This window comes from Lissotriton vulgaris, unplaced genomic scaffold, assembly GCF_964263255.1.
Source record: "Lissotriton vulgaris unplaced genomic scaffold, aLisVul1.2 SCAFFOLD_1464, whole genome shotgun sequence".
Lineage (NCBI taxonomy): Eukaryota > Metazoa > Chordata > Amphibia > Caudata > Salamandridae > Lissotriton > Lissotriton vulgaris.
The window spans coordinates 182,133-206,472 of record NW_028248507.1 but is presented as its reverse complement, the minus strand read 5'-3'; the positions used below and the strand labels follow the sequence as shown (position 1 = coordinate 206,472).

General features: G+C 44.7%; 1 long non-coding RNA gene across 1 annotated transcript; it reads left to right on the top strand.

The window, feature by feature from the left end:
- The first annotated feature begins 6,142 nt into the window (after nt 1–6,142).
- On the top strand, nt 6,143–12,625 carry LOC147664096 (uncharacterized). The gene is made up of 3 exons (XR_015305193.1): nt 6,143–6,246; nt 6,331–6,403; nt 12,198–12,625. It is a non-coding gene; the product is annotated as an uncharacterized LOC147664096 (long non-coding RNA).
- Nucleotides 12,626–24,340: the final 11,715 nt, after the last annotated feature.

Here is a 24,340-nt window from a genome sequence, read left to right as displayed (position 1 = left end):
TTCGTAATTTTTTGTCCTTAAGGTAGACTTGGTGATTATCCATTACTTTTTTCAAGATAGCAAATTTTTTCTCAATTAAATCCTTCTCCCCCAACTCACCAATCTCTTTCTCTATTTGTTCAATCTCCGCCTGTAGCTTTTCACCCTTTTCTAGCGAGTGTTTGACCAGAATTTTCATCATTTTAGATGAGGCTCCCTCTAAATTACTCTCCCACTCTTAAAGTAGATTTTCACTTAAGTCCTCAAAGGTGGGAAATATGAGGATCCTCAATCCCCTAGGGACTTTTCCATTCTCAAGATATTGTGTCAGGGTTACCCCATCCCACCATCTACTTAACTCCAATTTGCGCTCCCCCCTCACGCTCCCTGACTCGAGCTAATTGCAGCGACCAAAGCCCTCAGCTGAAACTAATTTGGAAGCGTGACTCCTCGGCATTAATCATCTCGAGAGTGGTATTGTAGCGTTAGGAACTGCGCGCTAAGCATTTTGTTAGCATTGAGCTTGCAGCGAGTTGTAACTGTGCAGTATTGTGAGCGCTCTGTGACCGCAGATTGATTATTGTGTTAGCGCTAATCTGGCTGTGCTTGCTGGGATAATTAGATCAGCTTCGTATTTTGGCTCCACCACCATCTTGTGTGTTTGTTGTCCTTTCCCCTGACACGCCTCCCCGAGCTGCCCCTCCCACCCACGAACAGAGGGTTCCCGTCCTCCCAAGGCAGATTGTGACCGCCTGGACCTCGTCCTGAACGGCCGCTCCCCCCTCACGCTCCCTGACTCGAGCTAATTGCAGCGACCAAAGCCCTCAGCTGAAACTAATTTGGAAGCGTGACTCCTCGGCATTAATCATCTCGAGAGTGGTATTGTAGAGTTAGGAACTGCGCGCTAAGCATTTTGTTAGCATTGAGCTTGCAGCGAGTTGTAACTGTGCAGTATTGTGAGCGCTCTGTGACCGCAGATTGATTATTGTGTTAGCGCTAATCTGGCTGTGCTTGCTGGGATAATTAGATCAGCTTCGTATTTTGGCTCCACCACCATCTTGTGTGTTTGTTGTCCTTTCCCCTGACACGCCTCCCCGAGACCGCCTCCCAGCTGCCCCTCCCACCCACGAACAGAGGGTTCCCGTCCTCCCAAGGCAGATTGTGACTGCCTGGACCTCGTCCTGAACGGCCGCTCCCCCCTCACGCTCCCTGACTCGAGCTAATTGCAGCGACCAAAGCCCTCAGCTGAAACTAATTTGGAAGCGTGACTCCTCGGCATTAATCATCTCGAGAGTGGTATTGTAGCGTTAGGAACTGCGCGCTAAGCATTTTGTTAGCATTGAGCTTGCAGCGAGTTGTAACTGTGCAGTATTGTGAGCGCTCTGTGACCGCAGATGAATTATTGTGTTAGCGCTAATCTGGCTGTGCTTGCTGGGATAATTAGATCAGCTTCGTATTTTGGCTCCACCACCATCTTGTGTGTTTGTTGTCCTTTCCCCTGACACGCCTCCCCGAGACCGCCTCCCAGCTGCCCCTCCCACCCACGAACAGAGGGTTCCCGTCCTCCCAAGGCAGATTGTGACCGCCTGGACCTCGTCCTGAACGGCCGCTCCCCCCTCACGCTCCCTGACTCGAGCTAATTGCAGCGACCAAAGCCCTCAGCTGAAACTAATTTGGAAGCGTGACTCCTCGGCATTAATCATCTCGAGAGTGGTATTGTAGCGTTAGGAACTGCGCGCTAAGCATTTTGTTAGCATTGAGCTTGCAGCGAGTTGTAACTGTGCAGTATTGTGAGCGCTCTGTGACCGCAGATTGATTATTGTGTTAGCGCTAATCTGGCTGTGCTTGCTGGGATAATTAGATCAGCTTCGTATTTTGGCTCCACCACCATCTGGTGTGTTTGTTGTCCTTTCCCCTGACACGCCTCCCCGAGACCGCCTCCCAGCTGCCCCTCCCACGCTCCGCCCCCCCCCACCATCCATTTATGGCCAAATGCCCCCACGCGCAGCGTCCACGCGCTACGGCCTCGCCGAAGGTGCGCCAAAGGTAAGCCCGTCTACGCCCGTCCGCGCCTGTACCGCGCCCAGCGCCAGACCCCCTGCCCCTCACGCTGCCCAGCCCCCCCGCGTTACCTACGATGCCGCCACCCTCCTAGCCCTTAACCCCGGTCGCGCCCCCAACTGCGTCCAAGCCGCTCCTGGACGCACCCATGGACCGTTCTCCTGCTTCTCCTGCAAATTTAGCGGCACCGACAACATCTCCGCTACGACCACACCACAGACTCCCGACCCCAACCACCTAGAATGCATCCTTCTCAACACCCGCTCGGTCCACAGGCACGCCATTGACCTTTGGAACCTACTAGACACCATCTCTCCAGACGTCGCCTTCCTAACGGAAACATGGATGAACGCTTCCTCCGCCCCTGACATCGCCATCGCTATCCCTGATGACTATAAGATCACACGCAAGGACCGCACCGACCATACAGGAGGTGGAATCGCTATCGTCCATAAGAAATCAATCCGCATCTCAACCAGCTCTGACGCCAACCTCGCTAACTCCGAACACCTTCACTTCCAGATCCACATCGACCCCAAGACCACACTCAGAGGCACCCTCCTGTACAGACCACCAGGACCACGCGCAAAATTCAGTGAAGACATCACGGACTTCATCACCCCACACGCGCTCCCCTCCAAAGACTACATCCTTCTGGGAGACCTCAACTTCCACCTTGAAAAGATCAACGACCGCAACACCGCCACCCTCTTGGACAACCTCGCCAACCTCGGACTTAAACAACTGGTCACTTCCCCCACCCACATTGCAGGTCACACTCTCGACCCCATCTTCACCTCCAGCAACCATGTCTCCTTCAGCCACACTACGGATCTCCTCTGGACTGACCACAGCTGCGTTCACTTCACCTACAACAAGCCGAAACCCATCATCCACCTCCAACCAACTCTACAAAGAAACTGGAACAAAATCACCACAGAGCAGATCTCCACATCGCTCCTTCAAACCTCCCCAGCCCTCTCTTCTAACGCCAACGAAGCCGCCTCCAACCTCACCCTTTGGTTATCCAAAACCGCCGACACCTTAGCACCACTGACAAAACGTCAACACAAACTTGGCATCATGAAGGCCTCATGGTTCAACGATGACCTCAAGAAGTCCAAGAAACTGTGCCGCTCCCTTGAGAAGGCCTGGAAAAAAGACCCATCCACCAGCAACAAGAACGCCTTCAAAAGCGCCATCCGTACTCACCACCAACTGATCCGAAAAGCCAAGAAAACAGCATTCAAGGATCGACTTGACAACAACGCCCACAACAGCAAGGAACTTTTCAACATCGTCAAGGAATTTTCCAACCCCTCGGCCAACTCCAACGACATCACCCCCTCTCAAACCCTCTGTGATTCCCTAGCCTCTTTTTTCCACAACAAGATTGCAGACATCCACAACAGCTTTGACAACCAACCCGGAAGCCAACCCACCCTACCATCAGATGACCATCTTCCCCCCGTTAACACCCTTAACGCCTGGAACCCAATCTCCACTGAGGACACCATCCGCCTGATGAATTCCATCCACTCTGGATCCCCCACAGACCCATGCCCTCACCACATCTTCAACAAAGCAGACTCCGTCATAGCTCCGCACCTCCGAGACGTCATCAACTGCTCCTTCAACTCCGCTACCTTCCCAGAAGACTGGAAACACGCTGAACTCACCGCCCTTCTGAAAAAACCAACAGCAGACCCCACCGAACTCAAAAACTACCGCCCCATCTCGCTTCTTCCATTCCCGGCCAAAGTCATCGAGAAAGCTGTCAACAACCAGCTCGCCGCCTTCCTCGAAGCCAACAAATCACTCGACCCCTCACAATCTGGCTTCCGAGCCAAACACAGCACTGAGACCGCCCTCATCGCAGCAACAGACGACATTCGAACTCTACTGGACAATGGAGACACAGTCGCCCTCATCCTCCTCGACCTCTCTGCAGCCTTCGACACAGTCTGCCACAACACCCTTTTACAACGCCTCAGAAACATCGGAATCCAAGAAAAGGCACTGGAATGGATCACCTCGTTCCTCACCGGAAGAACCCAGAGAGTCCGCCTCCCACCATTCAAGTCCGAGGCCTCTGAAATCATCTGCGGCGTACCACAAGGATCCTCACTCAGTCCCACCCTCTTCAACGTATACATGAGCCCCCTCGCGGCCATCGCCCGCCAACACTACCTCAACATCATCTCTTACGCGGATGACACTCAACTGATCCTATCTCTCACCAAGGACCCCAGCACCGCCAAAACTAACCTACACGAAGGAATGAAAGAAGTCGCCGAATGGATGAAACAAAGCCGTCTGAAACTGAACTCAGACAAAACAGAAGTCCTCATCTTAGGTAAATCCCCCTCTGCATGGGACGACTCCTGGTGGCCGGAAGCCCTCGGAAATGCACCCATCCCGACAGACCACGCACGGAACCTTGGCGTCATCCTGGATTCTTCACTCTCAATGAACAGACAAGTCAGCGCCATATCCTCCTCCTGCTTTAACATTCTTCGCATGCTCAGAAAAACATTTCGCTGGATCCCCTCCGAAACAAGGAAAACAGTCACCCACGCTCTAGTCACGTGCCGACTGGACTACGGAAACACCCTCTACGCAGGTACCACCGCTAAACTCCAGAAGAAACTACAACGAATCCAAAACGCCTCAGCCAGGCTCATATTAGACATCCCACGCAACGAACACATCTCTGGTCACCTTAAAGACCTCCACTGGCTACCCGTCAATAAGAGAATCACTTTCCGACTGCTTACCCATGCACACAAATCACTCTACGACATCGGACCAGATTGCCTCAACTCTCGACTGTCCTTCTACACCCCCTCCCGCCAACTTCGCTCTTCCAGCCAAGCCAAGCCACTGTACCTCGCATCAACAAGACCACCATGGGAGGCAGATCCTTCTCATACCTGGCTGCCAAAACATGGAACTCACTCCCCGCTTACCTTCGCCTCACCCAGAATCACCTAGCGTTCAGAAAGCAGCTTAAAACGTGGATATTTGACAAATAATCCTCCTCCCCTTCCTAAGCGCCTTGAAACCCTCTGGGTATGTAGTGCGCTATATAAATGTTATGACTTGACTTGACTTGAAGTTGTTCCGGGGCAGATGTTACCCTAGGATTGTTGGGTCCAAACAAATTAAGTGCCATCTCTTCACGTCCGTCCATCATTATATCTAGACATGATATAATATCAACAATTGTCCCCCCCCTCTTACTATGTTATGTTATGTTATGTTAGTGCTATTTGTATTGCGCACGGCTGCTCCAGCGAAGGAGCGTCCCGGTGCACCGACAAGGTGGAGAACACAACACAACTGGGGAACAGAAATAATTATTAAGAAATTGGGGAGTGAAGGATTTAACAAAGCTCAGAAAATAAATGAGTTTTAGCGGCCTTGCGGAAGGAGAGCAGGTCACCAAAGGTCCGGAGTTTCAAAGGGAGAGCGTTCCAGAGTGCGGCTGCCTGCACCTTAAAAGAGCGGCCCCCCACCCGACTGAGTTTGAACCGAGGGGCTACCGCTAATTCTTGGTCTAGCGAGCGCAGAGTGCGGCCCGGGATGTAAGGGCGCAAAAGTTGGTGCAGTAAGATAGGTGATAGGCCCTTCAGAATTTTGAAGGAAAGGCACAAAACTTTAAAGTGGATCCGCTGCCTAACGGGTAACCAATGCAAGGCTCGCAAAGATGGACCGGCCGAGCAAAACCTAGGAAGACCTACGATCGCTCTGGCCGCAGCGTTCTGCACTCTTTGAAGTCGAGTTAACTCGGCCTGGTTTAATCCTATAAAAAGGGAGCTGGCATAATCCAACCGCGCCAAAACCGTTGCTTGCACCACCAATTGGCGAGTTGCGGCATCGAAGTATTTGAGGGCAGGGCGCAGATTGCGCAGGATGCCGAAGCAGCAAGCCGCCGTCCTTTTCCTTCCACCATCTTACCACTCACGTCAAACCCCCCCCCCCTGTCACTGTATGTACAAAATAGGATCAGTACTAACTTAGTTGCTGATATTTCGGTTTTGGTCTATACTATCTGCAAGTCGCGATATTCACGACACTTCTCTAATTTTATTATCTTTTTAGATTCAATTGAGATACTACCCTTCATGCAACTGATGTTATCAACTTGACGGCCAGTGACGTTTGCTTACATCTCTATTCCTAATATTGGAATCTTTGTATTAGGTGAGAAGATTAGGAATTTCAGTACACCTATTCTGCTTATTTAAATTTTTCATATTTTATATATCTTGTCCTCTGTTATTTCAGCATCTCTACCACTTCATTGGCCAGCTTTCTTGTCAACTTCATTGTGTCACATCAAGGCTAACCAGTATCTTTGGTGAGAAATATATTGTATATATTCTCGAACAACTGGGCCCAGTATATGGCGCGTGTTTGTGTGTTTTTTAGCATTGGTGATCATTTCCTATTTTGCATAGTTCCATCTAGAGGGATTTTCATTTCCTACCTTTTTTCTATTCCAGTATCTTTCCCCGCCCCTTCTTGACCTCCGCTCGATTTTTCCTCTTTTTATTGACTTATCTTTCTTTCAACCCTTGATATATGGTTGTATACTATTTCGCATAACAAATGTGATTACTGTATTTACCATGTTGCACTACCTTTTTTGTATGGATATTTCAAATTTGGGTAACATGCTCTCCAGAAAATAGGATTGCTATTGTGATCTTTTTAGGTGTTGTGTCATCTCTTCTCTCGGAAGCTTGATCTGATGCTTTTAATTTTGTATGTCTCTTTGTTGTAATTGTTTAATTTGAGTATATGTCATTAATATATGTGTATCATTTCACGTTGTTTTCAGCCCTGACGAAGCTCCCACTGTTGGGGAGCGAAACGCGTTGGCTGTCCTGTGCACTTTGAAAATATGAAAAAATAAAAAGAAAAATATATTTTTTGATACAACTTTGGTCCTGTTTTACTTCATGCTTGGTGCTGCCTCCATTCTTCTCCAAAATTTGTGCTATCCATCTACTTGCTTTTTCGCGTTTTTCTATCCATGCCAGCATTTTACCTGTTTTGTCTCCCAATTCGTAAATTCTGTGGAAGGTATTTGTACTTTTGGTCTTTGCTGTTTCCCATGCATAATTCTTAAATTCTTGGCTTGCCAGCGCCACAGCGTGTGCCGTAACCTCAGTGGGGTCTGCGGCGTGAGCTTTCTCCGCTTGCTGGGTGGCCTCCTCTAGTTCTTCTATGGTCTCTCTTTGTGAGCGTTTGTGTCTCGTGATCGTCGAGATGGCCTGCCCTCTAATAACGGTTTTATATGCCTCCCATAGTGTGCTGGGGGATTGAACTGACTGAACATTTTCTGCAAAGTATTGTGTAGTGGATTTAACTAGGTCTCTTGCAATCTTGGCATTTTTCAGGAACCCAGGATAAAGCGGATAGATCCTCCGTCAGCCAGGGATATAGGCGGTGTATATGAGTTGGACTGGAGAGTGATCTGATATGCCCCTCGGTAGATGCTCTACCTGTTTCACTTTCTCAGGCGTAATACCCAGTGTCAATATATAATCTATTCGGGAGAGGCTCCTGTGTGCCATGGAGAGAAATGTGTATTGACGCTGTTGGGTGCTTAAGTCGCCAAATGTCAGTCACTCCCATTGCGTGTATGAAATCTTGCAGGGCTTGATTGGAGCGGCTTGCTTCCCTGGACGGGTGGCGGTCGATGGACGGATTCATTACTGTATTAAAGTCTCAACCCATGATCATTTCTCCCTCTGGAAGGTCCAGCAGGAGCCTCCCGAGGTCCTGAAATGCTTGCTGGTGAAGTGTAGGGGGAACATAAATGGAGAGCACATGATACAACCTACCTTCCCACTGCCCAGTTAGTACCGCAAATCGTCCCTGTGCATCAGTCCAAGTGTTCTTAATCATGAATGTGGAACTCTTATGGACCAGGATTCTCACCCCTCTAGAGCCGGATGTGAACTCCGCGTGAGCTACCATTTTAAAGCCCCATCTATCTAGTGCCTTGCATGTTGTTCCTGTCAAATGTGTTTCCTGGAGTAGAACAATCGAGGGCCCCTTGCGCTTCAGGTACTGTAGGACCAGCCCTCGTTTCATCTTATGACCCAACCCAATCACGTTCCACGAAATTATGGACAAGGGGGGGCCCGGCTGAAGTGGTAACTGAGTGTTGGTCTCCTGCCCCTCATGAGGTGTCACGTCGTGCTTGAAATGTATATCCTATGGTCAGTGACTACTGTTGATACCTGCTGTACATGACCTGCCCTGTGTGCGCATAGATTGTATAGTTGACACGTAAACTTGTTCCTTGAAATAACATAACATATTAAACGTAAACACTGTAACAGTTGCTTCAAGAATCCTTGGCCCCAAATCCCAAACCCTGCCCTCCCCCCCATCGGATCTGTGACTGTCCCCATCTCCAATTGCTCATTATGGCCCCCGATAAACAATTGTAGTCCCTGAAGAAAGTGGTCATTGTTCACTAGAGACCAAAACAAACCGAAACTTATTGCTATCAAAATCCCAACCCCCCACCTTGCCTCCCTGCCCGGCGGATACAGAACCATCCACCACACCCAACTGAGCAGAGTGCTTACTTCCCAGAACAAAATGTAGTGTTCGTGAGGGTGAGACTACCGTGACTGTTATAGCCTCCTTCCCACCCATCAATGTCCATGCAGCGCTACCAACATCACGGTAGGTCCTACCTGTAGGAGTCTTCATAACTTGCCTGTGTATCACGTCCTTAATCGACCCATTGTAAGGAAGGTCAATGTAACAGTACCCATCACCCTGCGCTCACCGCCCAATCTCGGGCTGTGTCCATATCATAGTCTCCTACTGCGGTGTTGTGAAGCGTGGCAGCCTGTGAGGTCCTTTATCCTTAAAAAGCCAAGTCATAGCGTCGCTTCAGTGATGCAGTTTGTTGTGGGCTTCTGTCTTTTCCATTATCGGTTATTATGTTTTGCATCCCGGTTCCTGGGTTTCCCTGTCTGCCGCCAGCCTTCCAACCAATCTTGCGCATCTTTAGACGATTCAAAAAACCAGGTTTTTCCCTCCGCTTCAACACGCAGCTTCGCTGGGAAGAGCATTGAGTATTTGAGTTCTCTAGAACGGAGTTCCCTTTTCACTTCCGTGAAATTTCGTCGTCATTGTGCCACCGCTGGCGTGTAGTCTGAATAGAAGGTGACCTCTGCATTGTCAATTTTGACTGGTGGAGCCATTCGAGCTGTCTGCAGGATGGCATCGCGGTGGCGAAAGTTGAAGATCCTCGCTAAGATTGGACGCGGTGGTGCCCCTGGTTTCGGTTTCCCCCCTGGCACCCGGTGGGCACGTTCTACTGAGAAATAATTTGACAGGCCCTTCGGTTGCAGCTTTGTTTGTTGTTTCCGGTACACCCACCAGGCGTACGTTGTTGCGCCGTGAGTGGCCTTCCTGTTCGTCAAGTATCGCCTTTAATAGCAGATTGTCATCTTCCAGTTTCTGTACTTTGTGTTTCAAGGCCGCCGTGTCGTCAGTTAGCCCCGATGTAGCTTTTTCCACCTCAATCAAACGGTCTGACAACTTGGAGAAGTCCGCCCTTATCAGGGAGATATCGGTGGAGAATGTGTCCATTGAAGTTTGCATTGTGTGCAATGCCGCCATGACGTCGTTCAGGGTGACCTGTTCGGCGTCACCATGCGGGTTGGTCGTCTGGGATGATGTGCTTGGCGCTTTGCTCTCGGGTGACCATTCTGGGGTTCTTTTACATAGGCATATTTTTCCAAGCGCGGAGGCTGTTGCACCTTGGGCCCCCTGCCCGTCATGGTACTTGATCGCAGTGGACACGCACCCAAAAATTCGTGGGAACAGGAGAAGAGCCCCGTTTGCCAACTGTTCCTCGATGTGTTGTACAGTGTGTTCCTTGGTGACTCCGGGAATGCGTGTGGGCCTGCGTTGCGCTGGGCTCGTCCGCTGTGTAGAACCAGCGGCCTGTGGTACCTCCAGCTCCTGTCTTTCAGCTGTGGAACTGCTCCCTATAGCCCCTGCTAAGCTTGTGAGACAACGCTGGGTGTCTTCGCACAGTGCTATCTAGGGTATGCCCCTTAAAATGCCTGCTGGTGTCACTATTTTGCAGCTAGTGCTGCGTGTGAGGCAGGTGAGCGGGCTGGTGTGCTCAGCGGTGGTAACAGAGACTCCGGTGGTTCCAGAATTAAGCTGCCATTTTGTGCCGCCGTACTGCGGCGTCCCCAGTCCACAGTCCCTGCCCAGTAACGTCGGGTTTTCACTCAGAGCCCCCTCGCTGGCTCCTCCAGCAGTCGCCAGTACCTTGTAGTCCGAGGATGTCCTGTGCGCGCAGCCGCTTCCGTTTTGGTTTTCGCCGCCTTTATTCTGTGTCCAGGAGCAGTTCTTGTCGGGTCATCTGTATGCCGGGCCGCCGTGAAACTTTAGTCCCCGGCTTCCGTAGTGCTGTTAGGCCCCGGTTGCACTGTCTCGTAGCCGCTTGAGTTTTAGGAGTCTGGAGTAGTGGATTGCTTCACCGGGTCACCGCAAGATCTCCCGTTTTGTATACAGCCGTAGCAGTGCCTGCTGAAGTCAGGATTATTGTGCGGATTGTCTGGGAAGGTGCCCTGCAGTCACAGAGCTCTGCTAGAATGCAGCCATCTTTCTCGGCCGGTAGCCACGCCGGGAAGTGGTTTTTTATTAGTTTTTTTTCTTTGTTCCTTGTTAGATTCATAATTACTTATCCCATATTAGGATGAGTTTCTCCACGCTTTTTGGCTATTCCGCATACAACAACTCGGTGGAGCAACCTGGAGAAATTACCGTTACAGAAGGCCGTTGAGTTTTCTTTAGACCTATCTGCTGGCTTAGCAAAGTTGCATGATCTTCTTTTTTTCCTTTTTTATCTCTCTCTCTAAGCTCCGGGGCACTTAGAAGCTGTATCTTTCATTTGGCTTATCTAATAAGAGGAGGAGCTGATTTATATTGATCAATGCACTTTGTCCACCTGTTATAATTCTGTTGAGGCTTTCTGATCCCCTGTGTGGGACCAAGTGATGATGTAATTTTTGCCTGTGGACTGTGGAAAAAAAAAATTAAACACATTTTTTACATAAATCAGGTGGTAGGCCAAGGCTCCTCTGTGCTCCTCGGTGCCCTGCAGCAGCCGCCGCACGAGCAGCACCATCAGCGCCTTAGCACCGCGGTGCTGGCAGCGGCCGTTCCTGCCTCCATCGCAGATCCGTAGAACTTAAAGCGCCCGTATAACAGGACGCGGGTGAAGCGGGAACCGGTCGCAAAACAAACCCTGGCAGTCGTCCCAGGATCTGCTCTGCTTGCTCGTCAACTCCTCCTCGGCTCGGCCCCTCAGCTCTAATCGATACGCTCTGCACTCAATACCGAATCACAGGCCGACAACAACTGTGAACACCAACAGAGGGAAGAATAGTGTGTTTCCCCCAGTTAGTGAAAAAAAAACAGCATAAGTCTTGGCTGCTTCTGCTGCACCCAGAGTCTTATGCGTCTTTTCAGTCTAAGTTTTCTGTTTGGAAAAAGATTGTGTCCTAGTTTTCTGCACCCAGTAAATCCAGGTGCAGAAAAACCTAACAACTAATGATCAGGTGGAATAAAATGAACACATGAAAGTACGCCTTAATTTCATTGCCCTTGATTCACACTCTGGACCATAGTTGAGAGATAGGTCTAGGCATAGTCCTCGCAGCACACAATAGATTTGCTTGAGGCAGAGGCCAGAGCTCAAAAGTCAGGAAGCCAGATACAAGTAGGTGGTAACTCAGGGCAGGGGAAAACGCCTGTTGTCCGTGGAGGAGTCATTCCCTTCCCAGAAATCTGCATTACAAATTAATTAATCGTATATATTTTTTTAATATCTGTTTGGTGCCAGTTCATATGACTTTCATATCTGCCTTTGGGATTCTATGTTGCAACTCCATAGGGTACATGTATCCTTTGTGAGCTTAATAAAATGTTGAAAATTCTACAAAACCTCACTCCTACATCCAAGTACTCTCATGCTACCATTCTACAAACTGCTCTGTCTGAAGAACAGCTCAGCATATTCAAAATTCTGCATTGATTTGGCTTGTAAATTATATTTTTGGAAATGTACATGTATTAACTATTTAATTTTAATACTATAGGTGATTGAAATTACTGACGAAGAAAGCAAGATTTAGCACTAAGCAACTGAGTGTCAGTGCCATAAGAAGGATTATTTTGAAAAACTGAAGGACATCCAGCATTCTACGTTTAAACAATTTCCAAAAATCTAAGTGTGGCGAGGAAAGTATTATACCTGTAAGTGAAGTCTCTAATTTTGTATTTCATTAACCCAGAGAAAAGCCATATCTGTGCACACAGCATCAGAAATAATGTAGAAAGACCGCTTCAGCATCCTCATCTGAAATATTATCAGAAAGACAAATTGCCTCAGCATGACAGAACTAACGTTCATCTAAAGCATCATGTAATTCTAGAGAGGAAGCACACACTACATAAAAGAAAGTTACAACTAAAGGTTTCTTCTGGATACCATCAAAGAAAAGACGCTGAAAGAAGACTCCGAAGCTGACACATTAATAACCAAAAGATTGGAAAATCACCTTTGTTCAACAACCGTTTTTAACCAGTTACGCAAGTTTGAGACTATCTGCCTCGGGATATAACACCTTGACCCACTCTGCTCACTCTTGCGAAAACCTTAAAAATTCACCACTTTATTGTGTTCATGACCATCTCAGATTGTTTCCTTTTTATTGTGTACTGTTCTGTAATTCTATGTAAATCGCCTCAACATTATCTGTTGTGCAGGAGTGATATGTAAAACTGTTAAATATATAAATGGATTAAAGGAGCACCGTTGCGCTATAGCTAATGTAAATAAATCCTCATCCTCAGAACTACAAACCTTAACCTTACCCCAAACATAGAAAGGGTAGAAGGAACTGATGTTCTGCGACTAATGATCCACAATAGTACTCTAACGCCCTCAGTTACTGCCAGTACACCAGTGCAAAAAGGTACTTATCAGTTTAATCATTAAATATCAGACTAACACCTTATTACTGCATTGCTAAGAACCTATACAAATAAATTTGAGAAAAACTTCAGTCACAAATTAAGTTGCTGCCGGAGAGGCTATTACCTAAAGACTATTATCTGTTAGAAAAATTTCAACAGGTGTTACAGGACTGCTTCCCGACATTTTTTGCTCAATTCAAGTGTTGAGAAGATTACACACAATTTGTTTTAGAGATAGTGCTGAACATTATCTAAACAAGCCTGACTCTAAAATTGAGGCAAAATAACCGAAGTTAGGGAAAAAAGTTACCTGTGCCCAAAAAGATACAGCCATAAATCTTATCTCTCAGAATTTGCCAGAATGCACACAGGGGAAAACCACTCTCAGTGCAAAGTATGCCAAAAAAGTTTCAGGTGTAAATCTTATCTCACTGAGCATATGAGAATCCACACTGGGGAAAAACCTTTTCAGTGCTCTGAATGCCAGAAAAGGTTTAGTATCAAACCGAGTCTATATCGACATGAATTAACCCACTCGGTGGAAAAACGTTATCAGTGCTCTGAATGCCCAAAACATTTCAAACATAAATCTCTTCTAACTGCACATGTGAGATTCCACACTGGGGAAAAACCTTATCAGTGCTCTGAATGCCAGGGATGTTTCAGTGACAAAATGAGACTCACTAAACATACAAGGACCCACACTTGGGTAAAACGTTATCGGTGCACTAAATGCGACAAATGTTTCAGTGAAAAAAGCCATCTCACTCAGCATATAAGAACCCACACTGGGGAAAAACCTTATCAGTGCCCTGAATGCCAGATATGTTTCAGTCAAGAAAGCGGTCTCACTCAGCATATAAGAATCCACACTGGGGAAAAACCTTATCAGTGCCCTGAATGCCAGATATGTTTCAGTCAAAAAAGCAGTCTCACTGAGCATATAAGAATCCACACTGGGGAAAAACCTTATCAGTGCTCCGAATGCCAGATATGTTTCAGTGTAAAAAGCCGTCTCACTCGGCATATAAGAACCCACACTGGGGAAAAACCTTATCAGTGCTCCGAATGCCAAAAATGTTTCAGACAAAAATCTCATCTCACTGAACATGTGAAAATCCACACTGGAGAAAAAAAATTATCAGTGCTCTAAATGTCAGAAAAGATTCAGAGGTAGAGATGGTTACAAGCGCCATAAGAAAACACACCGTCAAAATAATTCCTATTTGATAGGCACAGCCTCACTAACCATAAGCGACTCCATACTGATGAAAAACCTTATGAGTGCTCTGAATGCCAGAAAAGCTGCAGAAAAAAATGCTATTTCACCATGAGAAACTCCACACTAGAGAAAATCCTTATGCCATAAAAGGGTGAATCTGAAAGACAGTGTTATGCTTTATGAGCGATCTCACTCTGGGGAAAAACCTTATGAGTGCTCAAAATGCAAGCAATGTTTTGGGTACAAATTACTTCTCGCTTGACATGAGCGAACTCACACGGGGGAAAAAAGCCTTATGTGTGTTCTGAATGTCAGATAAGGTTTAGTCTTGAATACAATGTCATTTCACATGAAAGAATTCACACTGGACTAAAGCCATATACAGGAGGGGAAAGCCAGAAACGTTATACTCCGAAAGGAGATATCACTAAACATAAGAAATGCATCCACACCAGGTGAAAAGTAAGGCGTATCTTGAGTTGCAGAAAAGCTTCTAACAACCTGACTTTACATGAGAGAGCACATATTGTAGTTGCAATAGAATTCATCAAGAAACTCTTGCAGGATAACTTAGGCTGCCCGCATGCAACCTCCAAAGAAATTTCAGGCCTGGAAATATTTTTCATTGAAACAGAATCCACAATTTGAGTATCTGAAAGTTACAAAACTCTCAAGGTCTTTACTTTACACAGAGAAGTGTTAGTGCTTGCAAAAATCAACTAATTGCCCAAAAAATCACAATAATAATGCCTTAAATTTTATTCCACCCAAAAGGTTTCTACTCACCCTTGTTTCTTAACATATGACTGATATCTATTTTTTCATGATAAGATTAAGCTTATGCAGAGTTCCTCAGTGAGGAACTCCGCAAAGTGACAAAAAAACTCTGGCGGTCTACCCGGAGTTCCGCAAGCAGCGGAGTGCGTAAGGGTCATGCAGTTTGTGGTGATTTCATCCCATGTCGGAGAATCATTTGGCCCTTCTCTTCCAGGAAGTTATGGATCTCTTTGTCAAACGCGTCCCTGTGCCAGAAGTAGGTCGGGGTTGCTACTCCCACTACTTCTTGGTACTCAAGAAGGACAAAGGCCTGCATCCTAGCTTAGTCCTCAGGGACATCAACCGCTTTCTCCGAAAGGAGAAGTTTAAGTTGTTAACCTTGGCTCAGGTCTTATCTGCCTTCGACCCTGGAGATTTGATGGTAGCGTTGGACTTGCAGGACATTTACTTTCACATCCCCGTCTTGCCTGCCCACCGGCATTACCTACGGTTCACGGTAGGCCACGCGCATTTTCAGTTTACCTCGCTCCCCTTTGACCTTACCAGCCCACCCCCTCCCCCGGGTGTTCACGAAAGTGATGGCGGTAGTCGCAGCTCATCTGCGCAGATCAGGGGTTCCAGTCTTCCCCTATCTCGACGACTGGCAGTTGCAGGCTCCCACCTCCAGACTACGACGGACTTCCTGCATTTGCTGGGGTTCTCAGTTAACGTGCTGAAGTCGCACCTGATTCCATCCGATAAGCTCCTCTTCATCGGAGCGGTTCTGGACACAGCACAGTTTTGGGTCTATCCTCCCTAGCAGCAAGCCCAGTATATTGGGGCTATGATACCGATGTTTCAGCCTCCATCCCGGTGTTCTGTGAGAATGACCCTGATGCTGCTGGGCCTCATGGCCTCCTGCATCCTGCTGGTGCATCATGCCAGATGGCATATACGTGCACTGCAGTGGGACCTGAAGTTTCAGTGGGCGCAGCACCAGGGGAATCTTTCCGATGACGTTCAGATTTCAGAGGGGACTGCAAGTCAGTTGCAGTGGTGGTTCACGAACCAGGATTGGGTCAACAGCAGATCCCTCTACCTTCCCTAACCTGAGTTCACAGTAGTGACGGATGCGTCACTCCTGGGTTGGGGCAGCCATATGGGAATGGTGGAGATCAAAGACCTCTGGTCTCTGGCGGAGTCCAGGCACCACATCAACCCGCTGGAGCTCCGGGCGATTCGTCTTGCACTGAAGGCATTCCTTCTTTCTGTCAAAGGAAGAGTGGTGCAGGTGTTCACGGACAACACCACCGCCATGTGGTACTGCAACAAACAGGGCAGGGTCGTGGACCGTATGTCAAGAGGCTCTTCGCCTTTGGACATGGCTGGAACATCAGGGCATATCTCTGGTGGTTCAACACTTAACAGGTTCACTGAACGCAAGGACGGACAAACTCAGTCGCCAGTGCATGATGGATCAAAATGGCATCTTTACTCGAAGGTCGTGCTAGGTCTCTTTCAGTAGTGGGGAGAGCCTTGGTTAGATCTATTCGCCACCGAAGAGAACGCTCAATGTCAGCAGTTCTGCGTGTTAGAGTTTCCAAAGAGGCTCTCGCTCTGCGACCCTTTTCGTTGCGAGTGGAGTTGCGGCCTCCTGTACCACTTCTGCCAAGATTGCTGAAGAAGATCAAACGCGATCAGTCCCAAGTCTGGTACCCCGAGCTCTTGAGCATGGCCTTCAATCCTATAGTTAACAGATTTCTGAAGTGCATTACTCATCTCTTTCCTCCTTCTTCTTTCGTAATACCCTAGTGGGAGTTGACCTCACTTATCTTATGTGTGCTCCATTTGAGCGCCTACATAATTGTGCTCTTCGCCTCCTTAGAAGACTGCTTTTTTGCTTGCCATCACCTCTGCCTGCAGGATGAGTGAGCTTCAGGCTTATCTTCCAGACCTCCCTTTCTTGCTGTCCATCCAAACAAAGTAGTTCTCCGTGTAAGCCCTCTTTTCTGCCCAAAGTGATTGCCTCTTTCCACATAGGTCTGACCATCAGATTACCTACCTTCTTCCCACCTCTGCTGTGTTTTTCTCTGCCAGGTGCACAACATATAGACTGTTCACACACTTTCTGTAGTATGCTTCGTTCTGGGCAGATAAACTCTAATCCCCACTCTACTTCTATCCTCGTGTTAGTGCAGCCCGATGTAAACAGTAATTGTAATGTATTTAGATTTACATAACACTTACTACCCCATACGAACTTTGAAGCGCTTTTTCGACGAGTAGCACACTACTCTAGGACCCAAAAATGATTAGTGGTGAATTAGTATAGGAAAATATAAAATGTATATGAGAGCTGGACATGTTGGTCTGTTAGTTGGGTTAAAAAAGATTGTGGGGGGATAGAAGAGGGAAGGTTTTGCATTTATATAGCGCTTGCTACCCCTGATGAAGTGTTGAAGTGCTTTTCGGCGAGTAGCATGCTACTCCAGATCCCAACAAGATGAATAGACAGATCAATTATGGTGGGGAGGTTGTTTTATTGTATACACAAAACTGTACACAAATTAATAAAATTCCGTTGTAAAGTTGTATCCAAGAGGCAAGTATAGTCTCTGATAATAATGTATACAATACTGATAAGTTTTAAGTTGGCTTGCCATCAAGACTGATGCCCCGTAATGTTGATGCAAAGTCATCTGTGCTGGAGTATCTTAGACTCTTTTTGAATTGTACCATCCACCTTGTAGGTACTGCTATTTGTATCATGTCCACGTTGTAGGCAGGCACAAACGCCTAAATTGTGCACTATTTATATTAAGCATAATAAGCATAATGTAAGTGAGCAGATGACAGTAAGCACTGTACAAGCTGTATTAGGTGCTTAGAAGTAGAGTGACAGAGGGCAATAAGCACTCACTAAATCTTTTTTATTATTATTAACAGTCCTCATAAGACCATACAATTCAATACGATGTACAAATAGCCCATTGGGGAACAGTTCAGGCATCATCTGGGGATTACACATCCGAGAAACACAAGTGTCTTTCATGAATACAAATTGACTACTCCTCCAAGGACTCCACTGTATTATTGACACAGGCAAAAAGGCAAACAAGCAGTCAGTAGGCGCACTGATTGTATACCCCCCACCTGACAGGATAGTGACAGACCCCAACCACCTGCAGGGGAAACTTGCCACCTCACTTAATAGCTGCCAGACGCTTTACTATGTAAGCAGACTGGTGGTTTACAACTGCGCCTACGTTGGGGCACCACATGTTTTTTCCAGCATAATCTGGTGTGCTCCCCCCTGAGTGGGATGATAGCACCCACTGAAAACTGCACCGTTGTGTAGTCTGGGACAGTGCACCTTTCATGTAATTCTGAACTTGGCCTTTAAATACGGTACTATTTTGTGTGCCTATTTAATTCAGGTATACAAAGAATGTGGTACTACTTGTATACTAGGGTAGGACAAGGAAGATTGAATTTCTATGGTGGCAGAAATGTTTTTGTCAAAGTGCTTTATGCCGTAAACACCCTCCCGTACCCTGAACATAATGAGATTACGTAGATTACACCTCTACGTGCCTAATGCTGCCATTTGCATTTCAAGATCAGTGATTAATGTGGCTTTATGAAGTTTAAAGCCATTGGGCGTTTCCGACCTGTCTGATACTTGCATATGGAAAAGATGGGTCATTTGAACCTAAAGATAGATAAACATATTCATAGGTCACGATTTATGTCTGCATCTAATATAAAACTGTAAATTAGGAGAGGTGATAAGTGAGAAGTTAAAGGCAGCCGCTAATCGAGCTGCATTTGTACATAGGCCTTCCTATATTATGATATCTATTCCTGCTTAAGTCTTTAATTGTAATGAATACTTTAATACCCAGGCATGAAGTCATCGTCGAGCTGTTTAGATAATCCACCTGTCTCGCCACTTCTTCCCCACTGCATCCTTAACCAGTGGCCTAGCCAGTGTGCACTGGGCCCCAAGGCAAGAAAGGAAATGTGACCTCTGCCGTTTATTTGGACTGTGGAAAACAGCAATAATCATTGTTCTGTGGGCCCCTCAGGCCTCTGTTTGAACTGTGACAAACAGCAATTATCAGGGTTCAGTGGGCCTTTAAGGCATCTGGGACCTGGTGCCACTGCACCTGCTGCACCAATGGGAAGCTAAGCCCCTGCCCTTAACAGCTTCTATTCTAGCCCCACTGGAGAACCGAAACAGCCAAGTACTGATCTGGCCATATATGCAGGCATGCAGCTGCCTCTTCCTCTAAAGGGATTTAAGTCGCATGAAAGCAGCATGCGGGAAACAACCATTTTCTGAGGTAAAGTCAACCAACACCTCTTCTGTTCCAACCTGAATCCATTTAAAACCAGGGACAAAAAAACGGTTCATCGTCATCCCTTGCATATCAGAAGGATAAAACAGATTCATCTAACATTACAGTGTACCACATAACAAATTGTGATTCTGTTTACAAATTAAAACTAGCATGCATATAGAAAGGGCAGCCTTTGCCCAAAATAGCCATTTTCCCTACCCATACTTTTAACACATCTTATACAAAAAATGCTAATTACATTGTCATCCGGAAATAGTCATTAGCGCCTACTCATAACCAAATGCCACTTAGAATTGTCTTTCACTTCAAGCTTTCAAAGGTATATTAATATAAAAGCAGTATTGAATTTTTTGACGTTGTGTACTCTTACCAAAATTTAAAGCATCAACTTTATATGACACACCATAGAAAAAAGGAGTTGTTTATATATACTAAACCTCCAGAAACATTTGATTAACCAGTTATAAAGTCATGTCTAGCTTAGTTAGTTTATAGTCTTCTTTTTTTTAATAGCAATTATTTCACATTGTTACTGAATATGCATGGCTAAACACTTATAAGGTCCCAAAGGCGAGACCTATTGGCTATGACAATGCTTGTTATTGATTGAGTACATTGAGCGGCAGAACTTTTGATTAAGTCCTGAAGAATGCCGCAAACACTTATTTGAAGGGTTAATATGCTGAAACATGTTGACCTCTTATTGACTCTAACAGTGTATATATATTTCTCCCACAGTGTCCTATTTTTAATCCTGGCCCAGGGGTGTACAAATAATGGAAACCACATACCCTTTAACAAGTTTTAACTTTCACTCTGCTGCCCCCACTACCCTGAGCTCATTATTGTGGTATTTAGTATACCTTTCTCTATAACAAAATATGCCTGAACTCCTCCCTCTCAGTGAGGGGGTTGTTTCATGGTGCAAGGAGATTCCCAATAAGGAAGCATGCCAACTATGGTAGGTGAGGGAAATCGTCCTTTTAAAGGGATATTTCATCTTAGCTAGGTCTTCATTTGCAACAGTAATCCTCAGAGACCCAAGGGTTTCTTGATTGTGGTAGAAATGCATTTTTACCCCTTCATTGTACGTTGAAGCACAGACCATTGCATGAAATGTGATCTATGTAGGGAAAATACTCTGTGCACTGACAAACTGTGTTAAAATAACAGAAAGTAGATCATCGCAAATATAACTAGTATGTTAATTCTAGCATATTTTTGATACCACAAGGTATACGAAATTTGGGGATCTTTATCTGATATCTTTATCAGTAAGTTATCTGAAATTATTGAACATAAACTTTTTCAAGTATTATTTCGAAAGATTAAGGAATTGGTCTTTTCTAAACTAACCCCAGTGCACATGACTACAATAATCACCTCTCTCAAATCAATATTGTGCTTGTTTTAGTGAGAAAGCTAAATGATCTAGGAGAAACCAGGGACTGGTGTCAGTATTTTTCTTAGGAAGATTCAAGTTAGAGAGTGAAAACACTTTTTAGAATGCCCCAAAAATTGTGATGAAGATATTTCAATATGTTTGACAAAAAGAATAGGGACATTCATTGACAATATTGAAATTCTGAACTAACAGGAACAAATATTTACACGACATTACAAAAATATTAGAGACAAAATTTCAGCAATATCGGAAATACTGAGGTTCATGTACTAATAATCCATTTGGTAAAAAGTGGTTGCTTGTAGCGTCAGCACACTACTTTGTCTGTGATAGCTTTTAAATAAAGCCATTTTTAATGCACCCCATTTTACTTTTAGATTCACAAATGTCCCCTTGGGTTACCTCCTGTTACTGTTTTTCAGTCCACATATGGTTTCAAAGCTCAATACATACCTTATTAAATATTCAGAAGGGAAACTATTAACATTCCCCTTCCAAATTCTGAATTGTTAAATGGGTTTAGTACATTTCAAAAAGGGGTTTAGCATTTGCAAACTCTGTGAATTACTGAACCAGTAGATTTTTTTAACAATAAAACATGAGGCAATTTTTCTCAATTCCCTCCAAATTAAGTTTGCTAATATTGTTCGTTGAATGATAACCGGTGCATGTATCTATTTAGTGTTAGTGTTGCTTCAGATCAAACAAAAACCATCACACATAACTCTTTCACAATACTTAAAGACAGAATTCCTGACATCCAGCGTTAATGTTTTGTTAAATATATTTGCAAATGTTGTCACTTAAACAAGAAAGCAGCTAAAGCAGTCTCTGGACATAAAATAGGATGTAATCATAATCTTTAGATACACTTTCTGAGTTTCAGGAACAATATGTGTCTTCTGGGTTTACTCTAAACCACTATAATAAACATATTCAATGATTTTAGATTTGATCTGTTTGTACTGGTTTCCATTGCAGACAATAATCTAGATTTAGACCAAGGATCAATTCCACCCATGGCTTTTAAAATCTATTTATCAATGATCTGTATTAGTGTTATCGCAACTAAAACTGTAATAGAACTGATCTGAGAGATGGACCTTCAAGTATTATGCTCGGTCAATTTATTGAACAAACTATGGAGTTAAAATCTGAATAGATTAAGTCCTCAAGCATTGCCTGGCCACTGTATTTAACATCGATAGATTACTTATCAGAACATTTTCTTTAAGCACAATTCAGTCATCTTCTATTTTTTGTGGAGCTCATGCTGGGTTTGTTAGAAGTCTTTCCAAAATATGACATTTAAATGTCCCAAAAATCAGGAATTCTAGTTTCAAGCCTGGTCAAACCTTAATGAATGCTACACCAAAATATGCCCTTCTGTTCCTACATTTTATTGTGCACCATGATTCAGAAATGGCATGTTTTTGCTTTCAGAGGTAAAATTCGAAACATATTTATTGTTATTGCCAGCCGAAAAATTATCACTAATTGGGAAGATAACAACAGGTGGTCTTGTGATGCTTGCTGGAATGGGAAGTGTTTAATCAAAAAGTGGATGGAATTCAAGTTTAGGAGACATTTTTTACAAAAGTGTATGGATTTTGTATATATTTCAAATTGTTGATCTCCAAAGTGGCCTAAATAAATAAATTGAATTGAAATTCAAGTTTATCATTTGAATCCTATTGTTGGAAAAGATGTGATTTTGAACTCCATGAGGCGGTTCCTTTCCAGAAAGCATTCAGGTTGTAATCATGAGTCAAATAATGCTGAGGAGGTTAAAATATTCAAATTGAATTCTAATTACATATGAAATGTTCATTGTTCAATATATTTCTCTTAGTATTTTAATGTGAGGACTATTTGCTTAAGCAAAATAATTAGTATTTGTTTTTCTACATGTAGGAAGCATTACATTAATGAAATCACTGTATCCCCACCTTCTTTGTTTCCTTTCCTGTTCAATATGAACGTTTCTATTGTTGAACTTTAAAGAGTGCCCGAAATTAGGAATTGTGCGCTACATAACTTTGCCGTGTTACAGTATGTTGATTTTTATGTACTACTTTTGTCTCTTATGTGTATGGCAACTGATGTCTGTTTTGCTTTAATAATCAGCTTATGTTTATTAGGTTTTATTATTCAAATAAAAAGTTGCAAACACAACAAATGGTAGTTGATATGTATTTACAACTGCAGCATTTTTATTGTATGGGCAGTTTCAAAGCGGCCAAATATATGGTCTGTGGGATGACGGAGGACCACATAGGCAACAGCAGGGAGAGGTTTGGGCAGGTGATTAGGGGTACATGTAAGGTTGGAAGTAGGGGGAACAAAGCATGTCCATTGTGTGGACTGTGACTCCTGGAGTTATTGTGAGGGATACCATGCTACCCTGTAAATGAATCCCCTAGTGATTATTATCAACACATTTTATTTGGTTTTACAAAAGAAAAACATCTTCCAAGTTACAGATTGACAAATATAATATGTCCAAGTTAATCAGAACACAAGATAAAAATTCATGAATTACAGCAGTAGCTTTTTGCGTCTGTGAGATCTCAATGAATGCCGTCATCAGAATCGGTAGCCGCTGGGGACAACACAGTGCATGGGCTGTTACTGGATCAAGCAAAGTATCAACATCCGTTGGCATGACTGATGGGAGTGTGAGACATGTGTCTAACACGTATTCTTCTCCGCATAGCAGGCAGCGTAGAACAGGTAGGATGCAATCTTGCCAAATTGGTCTGAATGACAGAAACCATGTGGTATTTAATTCTCTTAGACGAGGTAGTCCCAAAATTTGGACGATGCGCTCACGACACTTCATCGCCAGTAGAGTTGTCTCCATGGAGAACTAGGTGTCGTTTGTGAAATGACTTGCCATATCGCAGCAATAGAAGCAAAAATAGTATTCCTGCAGCGAGTCCCAAAATGAGAGGCAATCCGCCAAACAGATAGATAGATAGATAGATAGATAGATAGATAGATAGATAGATAGATAGATAGAGTGAGGGCGATAGATAGATAGATAGATAGATAGATAGATAGATAGATAGATAGATAGATAGATAGATAGATAGATAGATAGATAGATAGATAGATAGATAGATAGATAGATAGATAGATAGAGCAAGGGTGATAGATAGAGTGAGGGCGATAGATAGAGTGAGGGCGATAGTAGATAGAGTGAGGGCGATAGATAGATAGACAGATAGTGTGAGGGCGATAGATAGATAGATAAATAGATAGATAGATAGATAGAGGGCGATAGATAGAGGGCGATAGATAGATAGAGGGCGATAAATAGATAGATTTATAGATAGATGGATAGATAGATAGATATAGTGAGGGCGATAGATAGATAGATAGATAGATAGATAGATAGATAGATAGATAGATAGATAGATAGATAGATAGATAGATAGATAGAGTGAGGGAGATAGATAGATAGATAGATAGATAGATAGATAGATAGATAGATAGATAGATAGATAGATAGAT